This window comes from Larimichthys crocea, chromosome I (genome assembly GCF_000972845.2).
Source record: "Larimichthys crocea isolate SSNF chromosome I, L_crocea_2.0, whole genome shotgun sequence".
Classification (NCBI taxonomy): domain Eukaryota; kingdom Metazoa; phylum Chordata; class Actinopteri; family Sciaenidae; genus Larimichthys; species Larimichthys crocea.
The window spans coordinates 13,272,877-13,294,487 of NC_040011.1; the positions used below are offsets into that span (position 1 = coordinate 13,272,877).

Sequence of the window (21,611 nt, forward strand, 5' to 3'; positions counted from 1 at the left end):
TCTGGCGTAGACAAACCCACACACACATACAGCATAAAGAAAAATACATCGACACACACACACAGCCTCAAAAATCCATCAGAAAGGGGGACACCCTTCCACGAATGCAGCCTTGACGTTTTCTAACATGCTGTCGTGATGCTCCTCCGTTCAGTTTTTGGCTGAATGGAGTTGTCACTGCTCACACAGAATCTCTCTCTGTTCTCAGACGGACCGCCTGAGGTGAAACACTGAAAATAAACACAGACGCATACACACTCTCTCTCTCTCTCTTCAACAATGAGCCAGTGTCTCTCAACCCTTTATCTCACTCACTGTGTTTCCCTTCTCAGCTCTCAGCGTTTGCGGTCTCTTACATCCCGTTCTCGGATCCTTTTTCTCTTGTTCATGAACTCTGACTGGCCTAAGCTCGTGTGTTTGTGTGCAACAGTGTCGTTCTCCTCAGCCCTGGCAGCCTGCATGCATTCATGCACGATAGCACAATAATATTTGTTAAGTGGGCAGCAGTCAACAGAGTCCTTAACACGTAAAGCAAATTGCATGGAAATCTGTACTTTGGCAATTCTGTGAATGAGTGCAACATCAACATGGTAAACACGACTTCTTCTTGCACTCTCTACTTTTCTTTTCTTTTCTTTTGTCATTATTCCCGTAGAAATGCTGAGCCCACAGCTCAAGTTCTGGCGTGACACTGGCCCTGCTCCCCCTCAACATTCATCTCAACTCAACTGACATTTACACCTACTTCATGCAGCTATAGCACAAGTGCGAAACTGCAACCGAGGAGAGAATATGATCATATTTAAAACAAACCAGCACTGACTGTTAGTAGGGGATGGTAAACAAACACCTCCTGTGTAAAAGGCCAAATCATCACGCTGACTTTCTCCCTGAGAGGATTTGTGGTAGGATATCAACGTCACACCACTTCCCCCTGTGTGCTTTCCGACAGGCTGTCATAATTCACACAGCCACATATAAACATAAGTCATATTAGGCTTTCGAACAAATGACCAACGCTGGTCTTTTCCTGGCGATACACAACACGTTCTCACATCAACTACTACAGCTTTGTCAGCACCTTTAAGCTTATATGACGCTGTGATACCGGAGGCTGATGACTGTATCTTTCAAATCACAGATGATTGAATGCCGTGATATTTATCTTTAGTGACACTTCTTATTTCTTAGTTGAATTTGTTCTTTTTGATATTTTCTTTACAGTCAGTGGATATAGTAACAGAAAATTAACCAAGAGAGAGCGAACAGGGAAATCACATGGGATTACATGGTCAGAGGTTTAAAACCACGACACCACCAGAGAAAGATTTAATAATCAATAAATTATTTACGTACTTTATCGTTCACCTTCTTCTCTCTGTTTTATGTCAGTGTAAATGTTTTGGGCTTGTGGACTATTACCATTATTAAAAAGCAATTTGAAGTCGTCCTCTTGGATCCTGGAAAATTGCGATAAGCATTTTTTTTAAGTATATAAATATATTTCTTGGACAAAACACTTAACTTTGTGTTTGAAAAATTAATCGAAAGATTAAATCAATAATGAAAATACCCGCAGCCCTGCTTATCTCTGATTTTTTAAACTAATGTCAGGGACAAAAAGAATAAATGTGTCTCTTTGATCACGCCGTTTCTCTCTCTTCCTACCGTCTTTATTGCATGAAGCTTAAGGTGAAACATGAAAGTAGACCACGTTGTCAGGTTTCACTACTGAACACGCACAAAATGAGTAAATCAAACTGACTTCTTCGCAGACTCACTGCACAAGAACTACATTTCTTTCCTGAATCTCTCTCTATTTTTTTAAAATCCTCATCATCTCTAGAGACTGATTCCTCCCACTGTCAGCTCCCATCACCACCCTGAATCCTGCGAAGTCTGGCGTGATATCAGAGCCACTCGCTGTGTTTAGCTGAAGCTCCGTTCAGAAGCAGATCTGACAGTGGAGCGCGCCAAGGACTGGAGGTAATTACCTCTATTCAGCGGCTTCGGAGCGAACGGCGGGGCTGAGTGGATGGGAGAGATTCTGATGCTGCTTAACAATATGCAAATCACATCTTCTGTCCCAACACTGCATTCTCATGTTTGAATTAGTCTGTGTGTGCCTCCGCATGTGTGTTTTTGTTTGAACACAAGTGCATGTGAAGTCAAGTGCCGGCTTAGGACAATATCTCAGGCAATATCTCAACAGATTTATTAGAACCATAAAATCTCACATAAAAGCTGGTCAGGTCTCAAATAATACCTGCCCTGTCCACATAAACAAAGGATAAGGGGAAGACGTGGGAGGGGAAGGTGCACTGCACAAAACTATCTGTACTTGAATGTAGTAGATTACCGAAGTATTGTCAACAAGATCCTCATGAACAGAGTCGACAACGCTGCTGCTGTAAGCATTTTTTTCCCGTGCAAATGTGATTAAAAATAAACTGATTTGGGGTTGAGCGTAACTTTGTAAGTGTTTCCGTGTTATTCTAGTTCCCCTTGTTTTTCCTTTCCTTGTGTATCTCTCTTGTTTGTGTCGCTGGGCACGGCCTCCTCTTTCCTTCCCACCTGCCTCATCACCTTCCATCTGTTCCTCCCAGGTGCCGTCAGATCATTCAGCAACCATCGTGGTAACACATGCGAGATATCCCCACCCCTGTCTTCCACCTGCCGCGCTCAGCCCCGTCTTGTCTTTCTGTCCCATCTGGACCTCGCTAAACAACCACCACCAGCCCTGCACCAACCAGTGGATTCACTCTCACCCGGTTAACATGGCATTTGCCTGTAACTGCATTATGGATCCACAAGTCAAAAAAATGTAACTTTTTTCTTCATTTGTTCTTAAGTCATAAACACAGGAGATGGAACAAATGAATCACCATCATGATCAGTTCTATGTGTTTGTTTGTAACTTTGCATACTAGCTGAGATCTGCAATCATGGTGACATGGCTACAGTGAAGTACAAGGTCCAAAGATGTTCAGACAGGTTGTAAACCAACAGTATACTCAGATGATCTAAACCACTTTACTTGAAGATGAAACTGAAAGTGAGGGCACCTAAAATGTTGATAATAATCCTCCTGCACTAAACTACGGTCAGTCTTACTGATTTTATACGGATTGTTATTAGCGGAAGTATATAACAGCAATAATAAGATCCGAGGTGTCATGAAGCAGAATTCAATAGCAGTAATGTCACTTCACTATGTTGCTGCAGCCTTGGAAAGATGGAAAATGTACATCTCAGTGAATGTACTAAAAAAATATCTGGTCAAGCTTCAGGACAGTGTGTTGGGCATCCCGACAGGGTGAAGAAGGATGCAGGATGAGATCTTGAATCATCCTTAAGGGATGATTCACTGATGATCTGTACCATGTTTCAGTATGTTTCAATAATAATGTCCTTGCTATGTTTGTTAATGTGTAAAGCAACAGCAGGCTGTTTTGATTACTCATCTTTAATGACAAATGCATCGTGAATGCACTATGGATGCATTAACATTTCTACGGTTCTGCTTCCCCTCCCTTCTGCTGCCTCATCTTCATGTTAATGTGCTGTCTGGTCTGATCGTTGCTTCTACATGTGGCACAGCGCTGATTATTTACAGTCGGGTAAAGACTACAGCAGACGGCCTTGGTATGAACCCTGATTAAAACACTTCAGGAAAAAGTCAAGAATACATCATCAGGCTCAACATCCACAATTATGTCAAGTACTTTTGCAGCTTCAATGTTGGTCTATATGTGCATTTACAGTAATTGTTATGTCACGCCTGTTTGCATTTTCAGCCACATCTCACATAAATAACTGCATGTTTTTCTGCACCCTATTTGCATTTGACATTTAATGTCTTTCTTGATGTCCAAAAGTAGCCTGGTTCTCTACTTCTACAATTTGTACCTACATCTCCATTTGGAAAAACAATTGACGAGAGTCCCAGGGTCAGAAAAATACACTGTTGCTGCAAATCGGGCAAAAAGCCAGATACACCAACTGCTTCGCTTTTCCTGCAGGATAAGAACATCCTGCTAGCTCCATTGGCACCAAACAGAGTGGGTCAGCAATATGCTTGTCCAAAACAAAATCATTAATGCAGAATATTTGCATATATCCATCATTTGTAGACAACTGGTTTGGAATTTTTATTTTGCCAGCAAAATCTGGCCCAAGTCCTCAATCTGCAAATTAATTGTTTACCATTCCAAAAAAGGAAAAAATATATATTACTATAACTATATTTTGATACAATCATTGTTAGCAATGTTGGCTTTTTACAACTTAGTTTGTGCTTTTTATTATCTCATCTATCCCATGGTGCACTATTCCAATGAACCCATGGACCATGTCTGCCTCTAACTAGTAGTGGGCGACTGGACAAACACATCGGCTGCCTGTGATTGGCTAAATCCATCGGAAGATGTTTTATGGGGCAATTTTATATTTATTAGTCTGCCTCCAAACTGAGAGTAGAAGACTCACAGACTCTGAATATTTTCACATCCAACTTGGTGGACTGCTGATTTACTTCAACCAAACCAAAGCTGGTGATTGTTGGAAGTGTGTGGTGAGTTGTATTTTGTACATCTCACAGCTGAAACTTGCATCTGTGCAAAGTTAAAACATATCGCCCAACCCCATCTCTGGCTGTACATAACGACAAAGTAGTGTCAACACGTTTATACTGTCCTGCATGACCTTCACTGAATGTCACGCTGTTCTGTACCATGTGTACCAGTCTTTGTGTTACCAAGCTAATCAATGCTAGAATCACTTTCTTCGACAGCTGTATTGACGGCTCCATACAATGCAAACACATAAAGCTTACATTTGCACGGTGATGGCAGGAACAACAGGATGTTAGAGAGGACACATGTCAGTGTAAAGAGCACATCACTCACGTTGTTCATACACTGTTGGGATAAATCTGTATTATCCCTCAAAAAACTGAGTCAGCACTCAGATTTAAGCTCTCAAAGTACATACATTACTCAGTCCCAAACCTCTTTTTAAAACACTCCACCAATTTCATCTCATTGTTTTGGTATTTTTATCCATCAGCTCATCCGTTTTTACCAACCCCCGAAACATAACTGTTCCTAGCACTTAAGTTCAAACAACGGAGTGGTTCAAGACTTTCAAACTTTGGAAATAAGTCATCCAATAATCCATTTAACGCTTCTTTAAAAGTTCTGGTTCACTTGGAATTGAGGAGTGTAGGGCTAGTCCAACACAAAATCCATCCATCAAGTTCCAGTAACCCCTTATCCTTATCAGTGAGCGGGGAGGTGCAGCCTATCTCAGAAGACATTGGGCAAGAAGCGAGGTACATGCTGGACAAGTAGCCAGTTAATCACAGCGCTCACACATAGAGACAAACAAGAATTTATACCTACGAGTAATCTATGGTCACCAATTAACCTGCAAGTCTTTGCATTGTGAAAGGAAGCCAGAATACCCAGTGAGAACCCACACAGACATGGGGAGAACACACGAACTCCACAGGAAGACGAGTCTTACCAGAAACATTCTAGCTCTGAGGCGCCAGTGTCATCCAATGTCTCCCATTTGACAACACCTCGGTCACAAAGTTGAGTAACTTGACCTCCCCAGTGCTTCATGGGAGATCCTGAGGCATTCCCAGGCCTGATTAGATATACAGTCTTTCCAGTGTGGTCTGAGTCTTCCCAGGGGTCTACTCCTAGTTCACCACACTTCATTAAATGTCAGAACTAATGATAAATTCTTCCCCCAAGAGTCGTCAGCGCTCAAGGTTTTATCTTGACATATCTCTCTGATCAGCTGCCAGAGAAAAAACGTCTTGAACACAAAACAAAGAAAATGATTTTTGATAATTGATAAATGATTACTTATCTCAATCAAATGAAATGTCAGGCCAGTTGGCTAATCAATTAGTATAATTGCATCAAACTAAACTGGACTTAAAAACCAATAATCCTTCAGAGAGACTTATTTCAAAACCCAGTGCAAACACAGCTTCAGTCCACATCCAAACACTGATGCATAAATGTATGCACATACACAACCAAGCATATAGTTTGAACCGTGTTGATACACAAAGAATGCACACACACTCATTAATATTGTACACAGAGCTTCCAAAAGCATGCACAACTTGAGCTCTGCAGGAGAGCAAACCAAGAAAAAGTTGACATAATCACAGGCGCATCTGCAGAAGAGCTGTGTGCGAGGAGAGAGCCACATCTACGAGTCGAGAGAAACTACTGCTGCTCACAAAATATTTCTGTTTTTCTTTTTGTATCTTCTAAAATAAGACACCTTGTGATTTTCTGACAGCCATGTGTGCACTCCTGACTACTGCACATGTTGTTCCAGTGTAAATAATTCCTGTGTACACTGGTGAGGTGCCTGCGCATTGGCACGTCTGCATGTAAAGCAGAGAGGAAACTTAGCCATGTTTTTAAGCCAGTGTTTCAGAGTCAATCTGAAGACTCCTGATAACTCACACCTGGGGTGATTTGCATTGACTGTAAAATTGCATTAAAAAAAAAGAAAGACCTCATTGGTCCCTAAAGCTCGGAGTGGTCGTGGGCGAGCTGAAGAGAGTGTAAGCTGTGAGTGATACAGCCGTGATGCTCCGATCATCATATCAGTCATCTCAACAACACATTGTACCTGCACCTTTGGTCCTTGATCCGCTTGCATGTGTGTCCCATAAATATTACATAACCATCATAAGCACAGTAACTGCACATTAGTCAAGTGCAAGCAAAGCGTGACGAGTACATTTTAAAGAACTGATCCACAACCTTCCATGAATGAAATGCGATTAACGGCAGCTGTCTGTAATATTGTACAGAATTTAAATGTTTTACAAGAGAGAGGAGAGACAGATTTTAGAGGAATCTGACAAGAGAGTAACCGAAATAGTGTAAAAAGATCCTATGAAATGTAAAATATCACATCTAGGAAGAATTTGACTTTCCTTAAAAGAAAATCGGCAGTGTTTCGTTTGCATGAAGTCATTTAGTCAAAGAAGGCATTGCAAGGGTCTCTCATGCCACAAACAGTGGAAATTCAAATAAAAAAACTTATTTAGAAACTGTTTAAGTTCAAGAACAATGTGAGGAAGAGCAAAGTGAAACCACAAAGCCATATAAAAGAGTATAAATGAGAGTAACAAGCCATAAAAAAGCCAACAATCAAGCCCAGTTACGAACTGAAAACCCACGAACACAATAACACCCGATAATCCGACAATATTACTGATTATTCCACTGACTGATCACTTACAGGATCCAGCGGGTCGCTGCAGCCTCCTGCTTCACGCACGCCACATGTGACAGCTGACAGACACAGTGTGGATCTACAGCTCTCGTTATCGACAGATAAGAGACCGGAGCAGCCTCACACACACACACACACACACACACACACACACATCACACAGATCACATGTACAGTATGGAAAACTCTGTGATTCACATTGAAACAGCTCGATATGAGGCGAGTGGGAGATTCTGCATGTGGAGGTCAAAATGAAGAGGAGGGGTCCATGAAAAGTAAAAGCTACAAAATTAACTTTATTTTTACTATAGGGAAACTTTGACAACTAAATGATGTGATTTAATGTTAAGGAGTGACAGGGAACATACAAATACCATCACAAGCTTCTCTAACAACAATCTAATTATGTCAGAATGCCACATTAGAATAAACTCCCTCCTGAGAACAGAATGTGGTCAATGAATGTATGAAACTAATGTGGGAATGTAATTGTGGATCCCAGAAACCTCTAAAATGACTTTAAACTCACATGTGAGTGACACAAACTTCAAATTAAAGCTGGATTAGAAGAATATTCAAATGTAGCTTTTCATTCTCACCCTCTCTCTCCTGTTTCTGAGCGCCACCTTATCTACAGAGGTCAATTGTTCACACTGGAGACAACCCAGCTGGAAGAAGTCTGTTAATCTGCGAGGATTGAACTCACCATTTCCTTGTGGAGACGCCGGGTCCTGAAAGCATGTCACGACACTAAATCCCCATGAGCCAGAATCACAAAAGAAACAAACAATAACTAATGAACTGAACCTTTAAAAGGAGAAAGCACAGTAACCCGGAGGTTTGTGGCTGACGCTCGGGAGTCCTCAGAGGATTGAAATGATAAACGGGCGCGCAGCGGATACAAGTGGGAATGTGGAGAAAGTGTCCGCGCGTAAAGAGAAGCGAGGAGCGACGCTCGGTGCGCGCCTGGAGAGAGACGGTGGAGAGAAGGAGAGAGAGAGGAGGAGTGTGGAGAAACCTCGTGGGGAGCTCTTTGAGAGGGGTGAGGAGACCCTGCAGATATTTTTTTGAGACAGCGCGGAGTCTGACCGGACTGAGCGGCGGAGATGTTGCGCTATGCCGCTCTCCCTGAACTCACAGGGGACATTATCCAGCTCGGCTTTAGTCCCTCCTCTTTAGCCCTGAAGTAAAAGAAGCATCCGTCTCTCTCTCTCTCTCTCTCTCCCCCTCGCTCGTCATTGTCCCTATATTTGTCCAACATGATTCCCTTGGTTGTGGTTCTGTCACTGCTGAAATGAGAGATGTGATTGTGTGTGGGTCAACGGGCCACAAAGGCACAGTTTGTGTCTGGTCCTGACATAAATTTTTAAATATAAGCTCCTCGTCCTTAACTTTGACCCTTGAATGGAAGAATATAAATTTGACTTGAAGCTTGAATGTAGATTATCTTTGTGTCTTTATTGATTTATGTCTGTTTGAGTTATTAGTGTCAAATAACCAAAATTTAGGATGCAACGGTCAGAACAGTCAGAGTTCAGTGTCTCAGTGACGCATAAAATAAAGGTCAACACCGTATACACAGATATCTTATCGGAGAGTAGAAAGCAACAAACACTTTTTTGGGAGACTTTTCTTGAGAAAGGTTCTTGTGACTAAAACAACTTTGAATAAATCAACGCAGAGGTGACAGCCTCTGTGTGTTTTCAGGGACTGACCTTTTGCTTTGGCAAAGATGCATTAGCCCCAATTCTTATCACATTCATTTATTTTACAGATTCAAAGATTGATTGCATCCCACAGAGGGAAGCTCTCAGTGTACTTATAAAATGTCAATATAGATTTTTTTTATGTAGAACGTAACAAACCACAATGTTCTCCCCCGACTTTTGTCAGAAAGTTGGTTGTTGGAACATAGACGTCACTTCTGTGGATTGTCGGCACTACGGACACCAGGGATCTTACTCAGAAACTCTCCTGACTTCACCTAAAAAACTTGGAGAAAGGTGTCTGAGCTTCGGGGGTGATTTTTGAACATTCTCCTAGCGAGGTAGTGACAGAAACTTTTACATCAGTGAGGAGGTGTGGATGATCCTGTTGCTAGGTATGACTCATTGGTTTAAAAGATGTGATGTGCTGGTTAAAAAAAGGCGAGAAAACTGCACTCTGATGGAGAACATAGAATGGGCAGTGTGGAGTAATCATAGAATTTAGTCTCTGAAAACATGGTCATGGAGTCAACATCTGCTTATATCATTCGAAAGACCAACTTGCACAGGATGCATGGTTGTTATATGCTTACATTAATTTACCACGCTGGTAATTTTAAAACTTCTCCAACTGAAGCAAGAAAACATCTAATTGTTCATGGTCCCTGTAGCCTAGGGGTCAAAATGCTGAGCATAAACTACAGTTTTCCTGGTTTGAATCACTCGATGTCTCCACTATCGTTATCTAATAAAGGCATTCAATCACACAAAAGTGAACAGACCACACAGTTTACAATTTTACTCTCTAGACAGAAAACTTACAGTAAATCAGACTCTGTTTCTGGAAACACATATTTGTTTTGAGAATTAGGAATGTATTTTTCTTTATTATTATTTAATATTTTAAGGTTATCTGTCAAAGGTTTCAGAAAGACAGTGTATTTGGCCGACAGCCACATACAGAATAAAACATTTTGCATTGTTTCCGTGACATTACCCACAGGTTTCTGATGAGCCTCTGGTGTGGGTGGACCAGGATGGGATGAATGAAGCCTAGGTGCTCAAACAAGCCACCTGTGACAGCACCCACCTGTCAATCAAAGCGGCCTATGCATAATTTAAAGTCTTAATATAATTTGAATGTGTGAGTAACAGAGAAATTCGCCCTCAGTACAGTCACAAACAGGGAAACTATCCATCACCAGGCTATAAACATGTTTATGGTCCGAGGGACTTTTGGAGACCGACTTATTCTGTAGCCAGCCTCAAGTGGCTGTTTGAGGAACTACAGTTTTGGCCTCACTTTACAGCTGTGGAGGTTGTTTCCTGCCCTCCCCAGTCAACATTTCTTAACCTCAGTAAAACCTGTATTAGCTACACAGACAGTGCTAAGTCAGAAAACACATTTCTTTTTGTGTTTTGGACATTTGTCTTTTGGTAACCGGACGAACTGACACTCTGACGTCTTCAGGCAGGTTTCATCGTACGTTTTATCGTCTTACATTGGGAAAGTTGTTGAGTTAAATTAGATTCTCACCTCCATGTGGACAGCCAATTATTTTATAACAAGTCCAACTTTGGTTTAGTCATACTTGAAGTTTTACAGAGAGCGTGTTGCAGAAAAAAGCAGATCAATAAAGATGTTTCTACTTGCTTTCTGTGTTTCTGTACATTTGAACATATACAGGGCTCCCACGAATTGCATTTCTTGTAAATCAGTGAGCAGCTTGAGGTCAGGACCGTACCGTAGGTGAGCAGGATGTTTACACCTTCTCTTAATTAGACACAGCTCTTCCTCTTTGATCTCCGACTGTCCATCTGTCCAATGGTATCCCTCCATCCCTCTGCATACATTACATCTATCTTTTGACTTGAACGATATCTATGTATTTCTTCCCCTTTCTCTGTGTGTTATCCAGGCCAGTTGGAAATGAATATATCACCTCAGTTTGAGCCACTACTTTCTTTCTGCCTTAGGCCATTCAGTCTAATTTTGAATGCTGAAATGCCTGAGATGCATCAGTTGTATGTTTCTATGTATTTATTTCAGGTTTAGTCAGTGCTGTCTCAAGGAAGAATGAAGATGGCTGTGTAATGCTGACAATGCAATGTATGGAAATCTCTTCAAATTTAGGCAAAATTCAAGGAGTGAATGTTTTGTTACCGCGTCACAATGGAGCAATGGCACATTTTTTCATGTTAGGTGTCCAGCATTACCTTTTTTAAAGATTTTTTTTTTTTGGCGTTTTTTTTAGCTTTTTATTTTTGATAGATACAGCTGAAGAGTGACAGGAATGTGGGGGTGCTCTACCAACTGAGCTAAACGACACCCCAGCATTACCTTGTTTAAGTAATATGAGCTACAGTAGCTCATCTCTTGGATCTGACCACATGAAACCAGCCTTCACTCCCCACTTGCTTTAATGAGCCTTGGCCATCCATGAACCTGTCACCCGTTCACCAGTTTTTCTTCCTTGGACCCCACAGTGGTCTAATCATCACAGTTTGGCCCTTTTCAAAGTTGCTCAGATCCTCACACATTTTTTCTCTGCTGCCAACACATCAACTCTGAGGACAAATCATTCACTTGCCTCCTAATATATCCCACAGGTGCCATGATAACAAGACGATTACTGTTATTCCCTTCACCTGTTGGTATGTTATGACTGATCAGTGCATACGCTTGTAGTTAATTTGTCTTTCAATTCTACCATTTACTCCCACGAACGCTCACAATAATTTTCCTCTTGTCATTATCTGGAGCTGACAATTGTGTCGTCAGCTGGTCACATTGATCCAATCAGACTTGGGAGAGCTTTGTGAAATAAAAGGATGATGCTGAGCTTTGCTTGTTGCTTAGCTGCAAAAATACAAATTTCTATATGATGTTTCACAGGCCAATGACACATTAATGCCCTGAGGTTTTCACAAAATTTGATCAGTGGTGTCCGGTGCATGACGGCTAAACAGATGGCCCCACAGTCGATCTACTGTCCCACCCACGATTTATTCATTAGATATAGCAAACGCTGCAACAGAACAGTAAAGAGGCAACAATCCACCTCTCACTCTTGAGTCACAGTATTTACCAAATGCAGAACATCCATATAGAAGAATTAATATTTTCTCTAAACATTAACATGCACAAGGACATGAAAACAAATAAATACACACTGTAAGGTGTAAAGAGAAAGCAGAGGATGAAAATACATAAATACGGAAAGTATAAAAAAGAACTCATACAGTGAATATGAACAATATTCTCATGCAATATAGTGAGTACACATAAAAAAGGTAAATGCAGATTCTTTTGTGTGAAAATGTGCCAAGTGAGCACAGAATTTGACCCTGCACACAAAGTGTGTGGGCTTTTTCTTGCACAGATGCCAATACATGGATCATCATCATGATCGATAGCATGGTGAATAAATGAATAATCACTAAGCTTGTAGGTGGACCACTGGGCAGATCTCGAGAGGATTTAGCTAATGCAGTGTTTTAACTGAATTCACTGACAGGGCTGGATTTAGAATGGATCATAAATGGGGTAAAAAGTGAGCTGTGTCACCCCACCCCTGTGTTCATTTTATTCATTTAATATATGCACCACATAACGATAATCAACAGAAATTGAAACAAAACAGGGAGTTCCCTACAGATATCACTTCAAAATGTGTCTGTATAGTTCATTTGTGCCTGCAGCATAATACGTAACTTGTGTCATATGTTTATAACACAATATGTAATTATATGTAACATATATGATTTGCACATGACTTGCATAATTAACATACTTATTTATTCTATTCGTAATGAACTTACAGTACCTACAAATCCTACAATATCATTACTGTTAAAATACAGTACAGTACACATTACTACTACTGGCGACCTTGGCTCAGTGGTACCCCAAGGTTGGCGGTTAAACCTCGGTCTGACTGCTCGGCCACAGCCGAGGTGCCCTTGAGCAAGGCACCGTACCCTGCAACCCTCAACATCTGCTGCCTTGGCGCTGTGAGTTGATGCCCACCACTCTAGTGAATCTGGCATCTGTCAATTTAAGTGTGAAATGAATTGCTTGTGGTCACACTCAAAAAATAATTTAATGTGAAGAGAAAATTTGTAACTAGTCATACGTAAGTTACCAACAAACCTCGTTAGTTGTCTAACAGAATAATTAGCTCTGCTTAAATAAAAGAATAATAAGAAAAAAACACCATTAAACTCCTAATTATTAGACTTCAGTCATAAAAAGTAACCATGAAACCAAGTAGCTTGCAGCCTGTAAGCATCCACTGTCTCCCTTTCTCATATTCCAGGTCCGACACCACAGATCATTTCTACGTTAAACATGCTAATCGTCCTAATCAACCATTAACAGGCTTCTCAAAAAGCATGAAAAAACAATCCTTGATTCTTTGTGAGTGAGTTAATTTGATAGTTCAGCCAAGAGTAGACTTCATGAAAGCAGACCGACTCCTACCTAAGTGAATTTCAACCCCAGGAAGGAGAATTACATTCATTGGTTGTTTCTAAGAATAGCTTTGGAGACTTGGTTTACCGGTATTTCTGCGTTGTTCCTGAATGTAATCTTGTCATTTAACGTCCTTTGAATCTGGTTTTATGACCAAATAATGTCAATTTCTTAGCTATCAGTAACCACAGCGTCTTCATAACAACAACTGACATTTTTCTTACAAAGATTTGGACCTTCATGATGGTGCCCGCTGTGGTTTTTCAGAGATTTGTGGCTCAGCTGCAGAGTCTCTTCTTATGTTAAAAGCTTGCGTAGACAACCATAGAATAACAAATCTGCAATCAATTTGTGTTTAGAAGGCCAGCATTACGTGGAAGATGGTAGAAAAGTACTCACACAATCTTTAGTTATATACAGTTTTATCATTTTATGAACAAATATCTGATACATATCAATTTTTCATGGGTTTCACACACGTCAGATGTTCTCTAAATGCTGCCAACAGTCTTGCAACATCAATCTCCAGCCTGCCTAAAATCTCCTAATTGATGTCCGAACAAAGACATGTCTGTTAGTCTGTGTCATGATATTCCTTATGTATGTTTTTAGCCACCAAAGTTTGGAGAATGACCTCTCCGGCAGAGATAAAGTTCCATAAACTTTTTCCACTTCTCTCAGCAGTTCTTGAGTTTGTGCATTCAGTCCACCCGGAGAATCCACAATGTCAATGTCATTCAAGGCCAGCATCTATTATAGTCTTCACTCTCTGGATGGCGACTTTTATTCCAAGGCTGATCAAATTGGCAGTCCAGCTCTGATGTTTCAAGGTCCACCATCTGAAAGAATTCAAATTACCACTGTTGATGTGCATGGTGTGTGCACCATCTGTGTGTCTCTCAAACGAGCTCAAGCTATGTAGACATTTTTAAAATGTTCCATGCTACATGTGCCTTCACTATTGCCACTAGTTTTTATGTTTGTGCATACAAATCTTCTCTCACACTTGAAATTTCTAATATTTCAATTTGAATGGCACCACACATCCAGCTGACTTTCCCTTGAAACCACTCACGTGCCCTGGGCAAATGATTTCCATCCTGATGTCCCTTCAGTGCAGGCTCCTCATGTCTGAGGAATTTTATCAATCTAAAAGGCAGCTGAAACCATCCTGGCAATTTTCTGTGCCTTTCTCAGTCTGTTTTAAAAAGCAAGGCCGTTATCAGTTTGTGGCTGCGAGATTATAGCATTCATCCTCCACCTGTGATGGGATCTGATCTTTCCTTCAGTGTGGCGGAAACCCTTTTTTTCTTGCTTTGCAGCAAACAAAACAAAAAAAACTGTTTTTATATGACACATGGTGCAGACACTGCCACTTCAGCCTGAATGATCGCTTGAGTGTTTTTCGTCACACATCTTCTTCCAGTAAAGCTGCTGTTAAGACTTTCTACCTATTTCAAGCTCTCGAACTGGTCCAGACTGAGCAAGTGTAGTAGACACAATCATACAGCAACAGCAACAGGATACTGCTCTTAAATAAATATGTATCTTTGTTCTTGTTATGTTGCTATTCGTGTTGCTTTATTTATTTCTGCACCATTTGGTCACACTATCATCAAATCTCTCCTAATTTTAGCTGAACCCAACCCCTGAGACTCTGACCAGCCGTAATGAAGTTGTCACATCAGAGAACAAAACATCTTAAACATCTTTTTTTTAACATATATTTTCTAAAGGCACCTCATCATAAAACAAATGTCGAGATAGCCCATCATTTGTGGCAAAATAACCAACTATTTACACATTGTGTGTTCCATCCCTTGTCATTAGGGGGTTCTCTAACACCCTCAGCACCCATCTCTCCACATTCATGGTGTAGACAGAGTATACTGCTGTGAATGTGTGGATGGTTCCTGGCCACTGTTGTTTGGTGCTGGCCTCACCGGCCTGTGAACTAAACTCCCCCGGGGATAAATAGCATCATTTTGTATCCTAACAACCTCCTATACCAGGTGCATTAGAAGTTGGAATAGAGGTGCAGAGAAAGCACAACCAAACTTTCATCTTCCCTGATATGTCCAAATGGTTCTGGGCTTGCTGGGTCTCTGGTCTGGTGTAATGGCTTCCTGTGATGAGCTTTCCCACCTCACCATTTCTTTCTGTCCTCTCTCATTTCACAAAATCATTACGTGTGAGTCTGTTTTTTTTTGTTTTTTTTATATATATATAACACAGTTTCACTTCAGTTCATCGTGGCATCATCTAGGTTTATACCATTCAGATAGTTGTCATTGTCTGCTTGTAATAAGATGTATCCATATGAACTATATTTGTCAGTGAACATTTTAATTTATGCTTAGCAGGTGAACCAGCACCCCACTGTTCTGTGTTTTCACTCTTGATATTTTAGTCAAATTTCTTATACTTTACTGATATTTTTCTGTAATGATTTAACGCTATTTTATTGATATTGTTTTTGATGCGTTACCAATTATGTTGCACCGATTTTTCTAAAATGTTTCAGATGTTATACTAATATTTTTCTGATATTTTTGGGGGGAATATCTTACCTTTACCTTTACCTTGGTTGGTTTTGTAAATATTCTTTGTTGATCACAAATTCTTGTGAATTAGGAGTTTGTAGTATGTTCCAAACTCTTAATATTTTTTTCCAAAACACACAAGGTATTAGCCAGTGTCTGTTCTCTGTCATATTTTTATTTTATTATTTATTTTTATTTTTTTTACAGTTTTTCTCAATTGCTAAAACACAATTTCTGAAACCTTGCTCCATTTTCTGAAAACAATAAAAACAAAACAAAACAAAAAAAAACAGTCAGTAAACAAAAAATACCCCAAAATAACCATAAAATAGAAAACACATTGTTCAAAACATATAGTTCTCAGGGAGAAGTATATTTTTAATTTCAAAACAGATTTCATATTTTTCCATCATTGTCTTTTGATGAACAAGAACATGTTCTATCATAGCAGCTCAAAACTGATCAGGAATTACTACTCTGCTTTGCTCTTTGCAATTTCTTCTCCCTCTTTTTGACAGTACTGTACCCTGCATCTCACAAACGTGTCCTTTGTCTCTGTGATACTGTAAACACTTGTCCTCGTCCTCTCACGTAGTTTCTTCTATCCATTCTCAGACTTTCTCATCGCCACCTTCAACAACCTGTTTGCTCTCTGAACTGGCTCACATTGGTTGTGTCACATCGTTTGAAACAAGTGAAATGAATTTTGCGTGGTTATGTTTAATCAATGACATGTCTGCTTCTATTTGTATTTAATTGTTGCCACTTGTGTTTACCAGTATGTTTGACATGTGCATTAGAGTGCTGAATGTGTTTTGAGAATGAGAATGTGTTTAGAGTTTTGCTGAAAAGCTAAATGAGTTCAGCCAACTGAGAACTTTGTTCAGCCAATGGGTTTTAGTGGTTTAGCAATTGAGAAAAACAGTTTGGTGTTAGATGTAAAGTAAAGTTGAGTTGAGATAAGAAGAATTTTGAAATCTGAGGTTGCAAATTGTTAGACTGCTCCTTCTGGTCCGAGGACTAGAAGCTCACCCAGTTTAAAACAGTTTCAAAATCACTTCAGTCTTCAGGGCCAGACCGGCATGGACAAATATCTTATCAATATCTTAACAGAAAGGTCGAGCAGGAAAATGTCAGTGTTATAGAGTAATATATACAGATAACAGTTCAGCTTTGACGTGCAAATATGGATTGAACCATGATATACTGATATCTGACCTTTGAGATATTTTGAAATGTGACCTTTTGTACAGTTAGTAAACAGTTCATGTTGTTCTCAATATTTGAGAAATTGAAAACAACATTGAGAAAAAGACAATTAGATTATATGCGCAAAAAAATCTGTAGCACCCACTGACATTTACTCTTTTTCCTGCCAGCCCATAGTTTCGAAGGTTTGGGCCCATCTCATTATGCGCCTGCTGAAAAAAGAAATTCATATTAGTGACCTGTCTCTGTGAACCTCCAGCTCTCTGTGCCTCCTGTCACTGTATCAGTGAAATGACTTCAAACACAGAAGCTTTCAAACCGGGTCACATCTAATTCCCAGTAGCTGATTCAGACTCGAATGTCATTTCAAACCTTTGGTTCTAAAAAAACCTTTGTAATGTGCTGATCCTTTCAAATGCATTCATACCTACTAATGAGCCCTGATCACAGGTGGGCCTAATGGAGAGTGAATATCTCAACACGTTTTTTTTTTTCTTTTTGGGTTCATTTCATCATAAAAAAAAGAAAATCTGGCAAAAGCAATTTCATGAAACCTCCAAAATGTTTGTTTTTTTAAAACTCTGATTCCTGGATGAAATTGATTTAGACATTAATGAAGTGAACATGGGTCAAGAAGGCCATGCAAGCAGCTCTGTGAGGTTGAATCCATCATGCTAACATGCTGATAGTTAGGACTCCTAATATTTACCATATTCACCATCTTTATTTACTGTGTGATTATGCCAATATTTGTAAGTAGACACAAACAGAAAGTACAGCTCAGGCTAAGAAGAACTGAATTAGTTTGGTATTTAGTCATAAACCAAACAAAGAGATGAGGTTCGGGGTTTGAAAAGTTATTTCTCCCTGAGTGGGTATGAATGTGCTCATCAAATGTCATGGTTATCTAGCAAACTGATGCGTGGCTCAGCTGGTCGAGCGGATCTTCCAGTAATTGGAGAGTCACAAATTTGATTCCAAGCTCCTTCAGTCCAGTCGAAGTGTTGAAGAACCCCAAATTACTCCCGATGGAAGTGTTGTATCACTCCTGGTGAGCAACTGTTACCCTCTGTGGTGGATTATGTCATTCAATGAAAAGTGTTGTGGTCCATTTGCCACTTACTTCCGCAGAGGGGAAGGAGAGGCATGACGGCAAAGACGTCAGGCAAGCACACTGCATGCCAGGTGAAAAGGACAAGGAAGTTTGTTCTTCTGGTTTTGTTTATTTGGCCCAGTTATCCATGTGGTAAGCAGTTTGAGCTGCAGTAGAGGCTATCGTGGTACTTTAAAACCATGGATGTTCAACAAGACATGGAGTCAGTCTTGCCACTCAAATTTGGCCACATGCAGTACTGCAGCAAAGAAAATCACATGCAGCCTAAAAGGCATTTTCTCCACAGTCACTGGTAATAAAGACATCATCAAACACTACTGTGGACAATCAGTGGACTGCATAGCAAGGAAGTAAACCTGGAAATTAGAATTCTCATCTCATCTTTGGGTCCATGTTACGGACGCTGCTGGTTTATATTTGTGTGTAGTGTCTGTCTCACTATGGAAATACCAGGTGTGCGGTTGCTGGTTCCCGGTTGGCCCCAACTGGAGGAGGCGGGGTCACCATCGTCACACGTCCTCGAGTTGTGCAGGGCCGGGATTGTTGCGGCATCCTTCCCGCGCCGCCAATCAGAGGGCCCACTCTTCAGCATCACGGTCATTTAAACTGCAGCCGTCAGAGAATCCGGCGGCTTGTTTTGTATGTTGTGTTGTTGAGCTCGCCTCGTTTTGGAAGAAATTGTGATTGTAAACTAGTTTGATGACTGTGGAGGTTTGCTTTGTTTGCTTCCAGGACTGGGCCACTTATTATTTTTATTAGATCCACTAGTTCAGGGGTGCTGTTTATTGATGTGTTTTTTTGTTATCTATAGGTTAGACAGTGAGGTTTTTGTTCCTCGTTTTGTTTTTTCAACTTAGATGATATGGGCTCTGTTTAGAGTTCTTTTTGTTATATTTGTTTGTTCTTTTAATCAGCACTCGCTCGCCCTTTGTTCCCCTTTTGCCTCACCTCCTTTTGTTAAGAACAATTTGAACTTTCATTTCGTTTACTGACCACAACACCTTGGTCTTATGTTACTTCCTCATACCCCTATATCTGGTCGTAACAGTCCAGTATCCACAGTCTCACACTCTTTCTCATAACTAAGTACATCACAAGTCCCATAAAAAAGTACACTCTTTATAACTCCAGAACTTGAATCTTCACATTTTGATGTTTTCTGCAGAATGTTTTTTCTTCAGTCTGTACACCCATGGTTACATTGCAAACAGGAACTGTTACTAGCTATTTCAATATATTTTATTTTTTATTTGCTTGAACAACATGACTCTGCAGTGTGTGCATGTGACACTGATCCTTGATGTGACAGTTAGTTTTGTTTAATTTAAAACAGGAATCAAGACACACATTAAGTCAGAGATTTGGCATGGATCCTGAGCAAGCAGAAACTACATTCATGGCATTTCATGCAGATGGTGTGTGAGTGTGTGTGTCTTTAGAGTCAGTGTTTGTACATCATTTGTAATAATTTGTAGTCGTGAGGCCGGCAGACGTTTTGCAGTTTTGGGACAAACCCCACCCAGCTATGCAGAGGTCCATATCGCTTTCAGTTCCATTCCTCTCTACTTCTTCCTCCACATCTTAGTTTTTCTGTCGCTCTTCCATCCTTCACTTCACTTGTAATCATTCTCTCTTTTCTCTGTTTTCCGTGTTTTCCTATTCATTCTCTCCTCATTTCACCTTATTTTCAGAATGTTTTACCAACATTGCCACCGCCAGAAACGTCCACATTATTAAGTCACCTTGGCACATTTAAGTACAGGTTTTCCTCCTTTGTTGACATAGATTTTTTCTTAAATAACATATAATTACGCTGCTGTGTGCAGCTACATGGAACTTTTTAATTACACCAGCATTTAGAGACATTAGTATGATTACTAACAAATTTGTATGCTGGAAGAATTTTTCGCATTTTGCATGCAACTTACCTCGGGCTTGACGGGACATTATTGGATTATTTTACCACGAGACAGAAAGAGGGGAAATGTTTTCCAGATGAAATGTAACTGAAGAGTCTCTGCTAGTTTAGGATAATGTAGAATAATCACTCATTCTTCAATTCTAACAAAGAAGATCGGCTTTGGAACTGCAGAGAGAGTTTATGGGATGCAACAATGCAAATCACCAATTCACCTGCTTACAAATCAAGGTTTCTGTCTATTTATAATAGATCATACACTTATTACAATGCAGTGACGCCTTTAAAGTTTAATAACCAACAGACATGTGACAGTGGTTGGACTGTAGGCACTGGGCTTTACTGACTCTATGAAAACTTGCACAGTCAATTTATATCCTCCTTTCATGGCCAAATAATCTTCAATTTACTTTGTATTTTGGTTTGGCCCCATCCCCGTTCCCTTTTTCCATGCAGAATAATATTGTATTTATTCCTCTCTGTGTCTCCTGAGTTCCTGTCCTGATCTCTCCACATGGCTCTTTTTAATCCCTTTGCATGTATTATGGCTACAAATCGTGTGCAGCAGCATTCCTGTTATTTTGTTTGTGGAATATTGATTTGACTTTCTGCTTCCACAACTTCTCATCTCTGTGATGATTCAGCTTTTTACAGACGCTACTTGTGATGTTGCTGCATCCTCACGGCTCAGCGTTTAAGTCGGTGAGTAAATTATTACAGTCAAGATGTCAAGTAGAGGCTGTCTGCCTCCTTCCTTACTCATATTTTCCTTATTTTCCCCTTCCCTTGTGTTTCTGTCTGTCTCTCTGAGTCTCCGGGCGTGACCTCCGTTCCTTCTCACCTGGGCTTCATCAACCAATCAACCTATGCTGCATGAAACCCTTAACTCAGCCTTCCAGATTCCAGACTACGGTTAATTCTTTGTTAGATTTTGTGACTAATCATGATCTTGCTGTGCTTCGGGAAAACCACGACTGCCATCCTCTAGGATTCCTGTCAACACCCCGGATACCCGATCAGCGGCTCCCCCACCTGCACTGCACAGTTAAGAAAAAGCCATAAAAGATCCATTTGCATGGAAGTCATCAAACATTTCCATCTAATAATTACATTACATCTAAATGTAGAGATGCTCTCACACATCCTGTCAGCACTAACGGGCTGCAGTCCCATCAGGAACATTCTTCTGCCTTGTTATCCGACAGCTCTTTCCAGCTGCCGTTAACCCGGTCAATAATGAGCAGATTAAAACTAAGAGGTCACGAGTCACGTGAAAGTTTTCACTTACCGCAGAGCAAGAATGCTGTTGTGTTGACAGTCTGATGGACTGCAGCGAGAATGGACACGGCAAATATTCCCCTAATAGAATATC

At 40.4% G+C, this 21,611-nt stretch overlaps 1 protein-coding gene across 6 annotated transcripts in view; it reads right to left on the reverse strand.

The window, feature by feature from the left end:
- htr4 (5-hydroxytryptamine receptor 4) overlaps positions 1-8,699 on the reverse strand; it is a 153,097-nt gene extending 144,398 nt beyond the window's left edge. For 5 of the 6 annotated variants that reach the window (XM_019255201.2, XM_019255203.2, XM_019255202.2 and 2 more), the window contains exon 1: positions 7,982-8,699. The gene's annotated coding sequence lies outside the window, so the exon portion shown is untranslated. Of the gene's footprint in view, positions 1-7,281; positions 7,356-7,981 lie in introns of those variants that run through there. The other variant, XM_027277708.1, reaches the window with a different exon arrangement.
- Between the last annotated feature and the right edge of the window lie 12,912 nt (positions 8,700-21,611).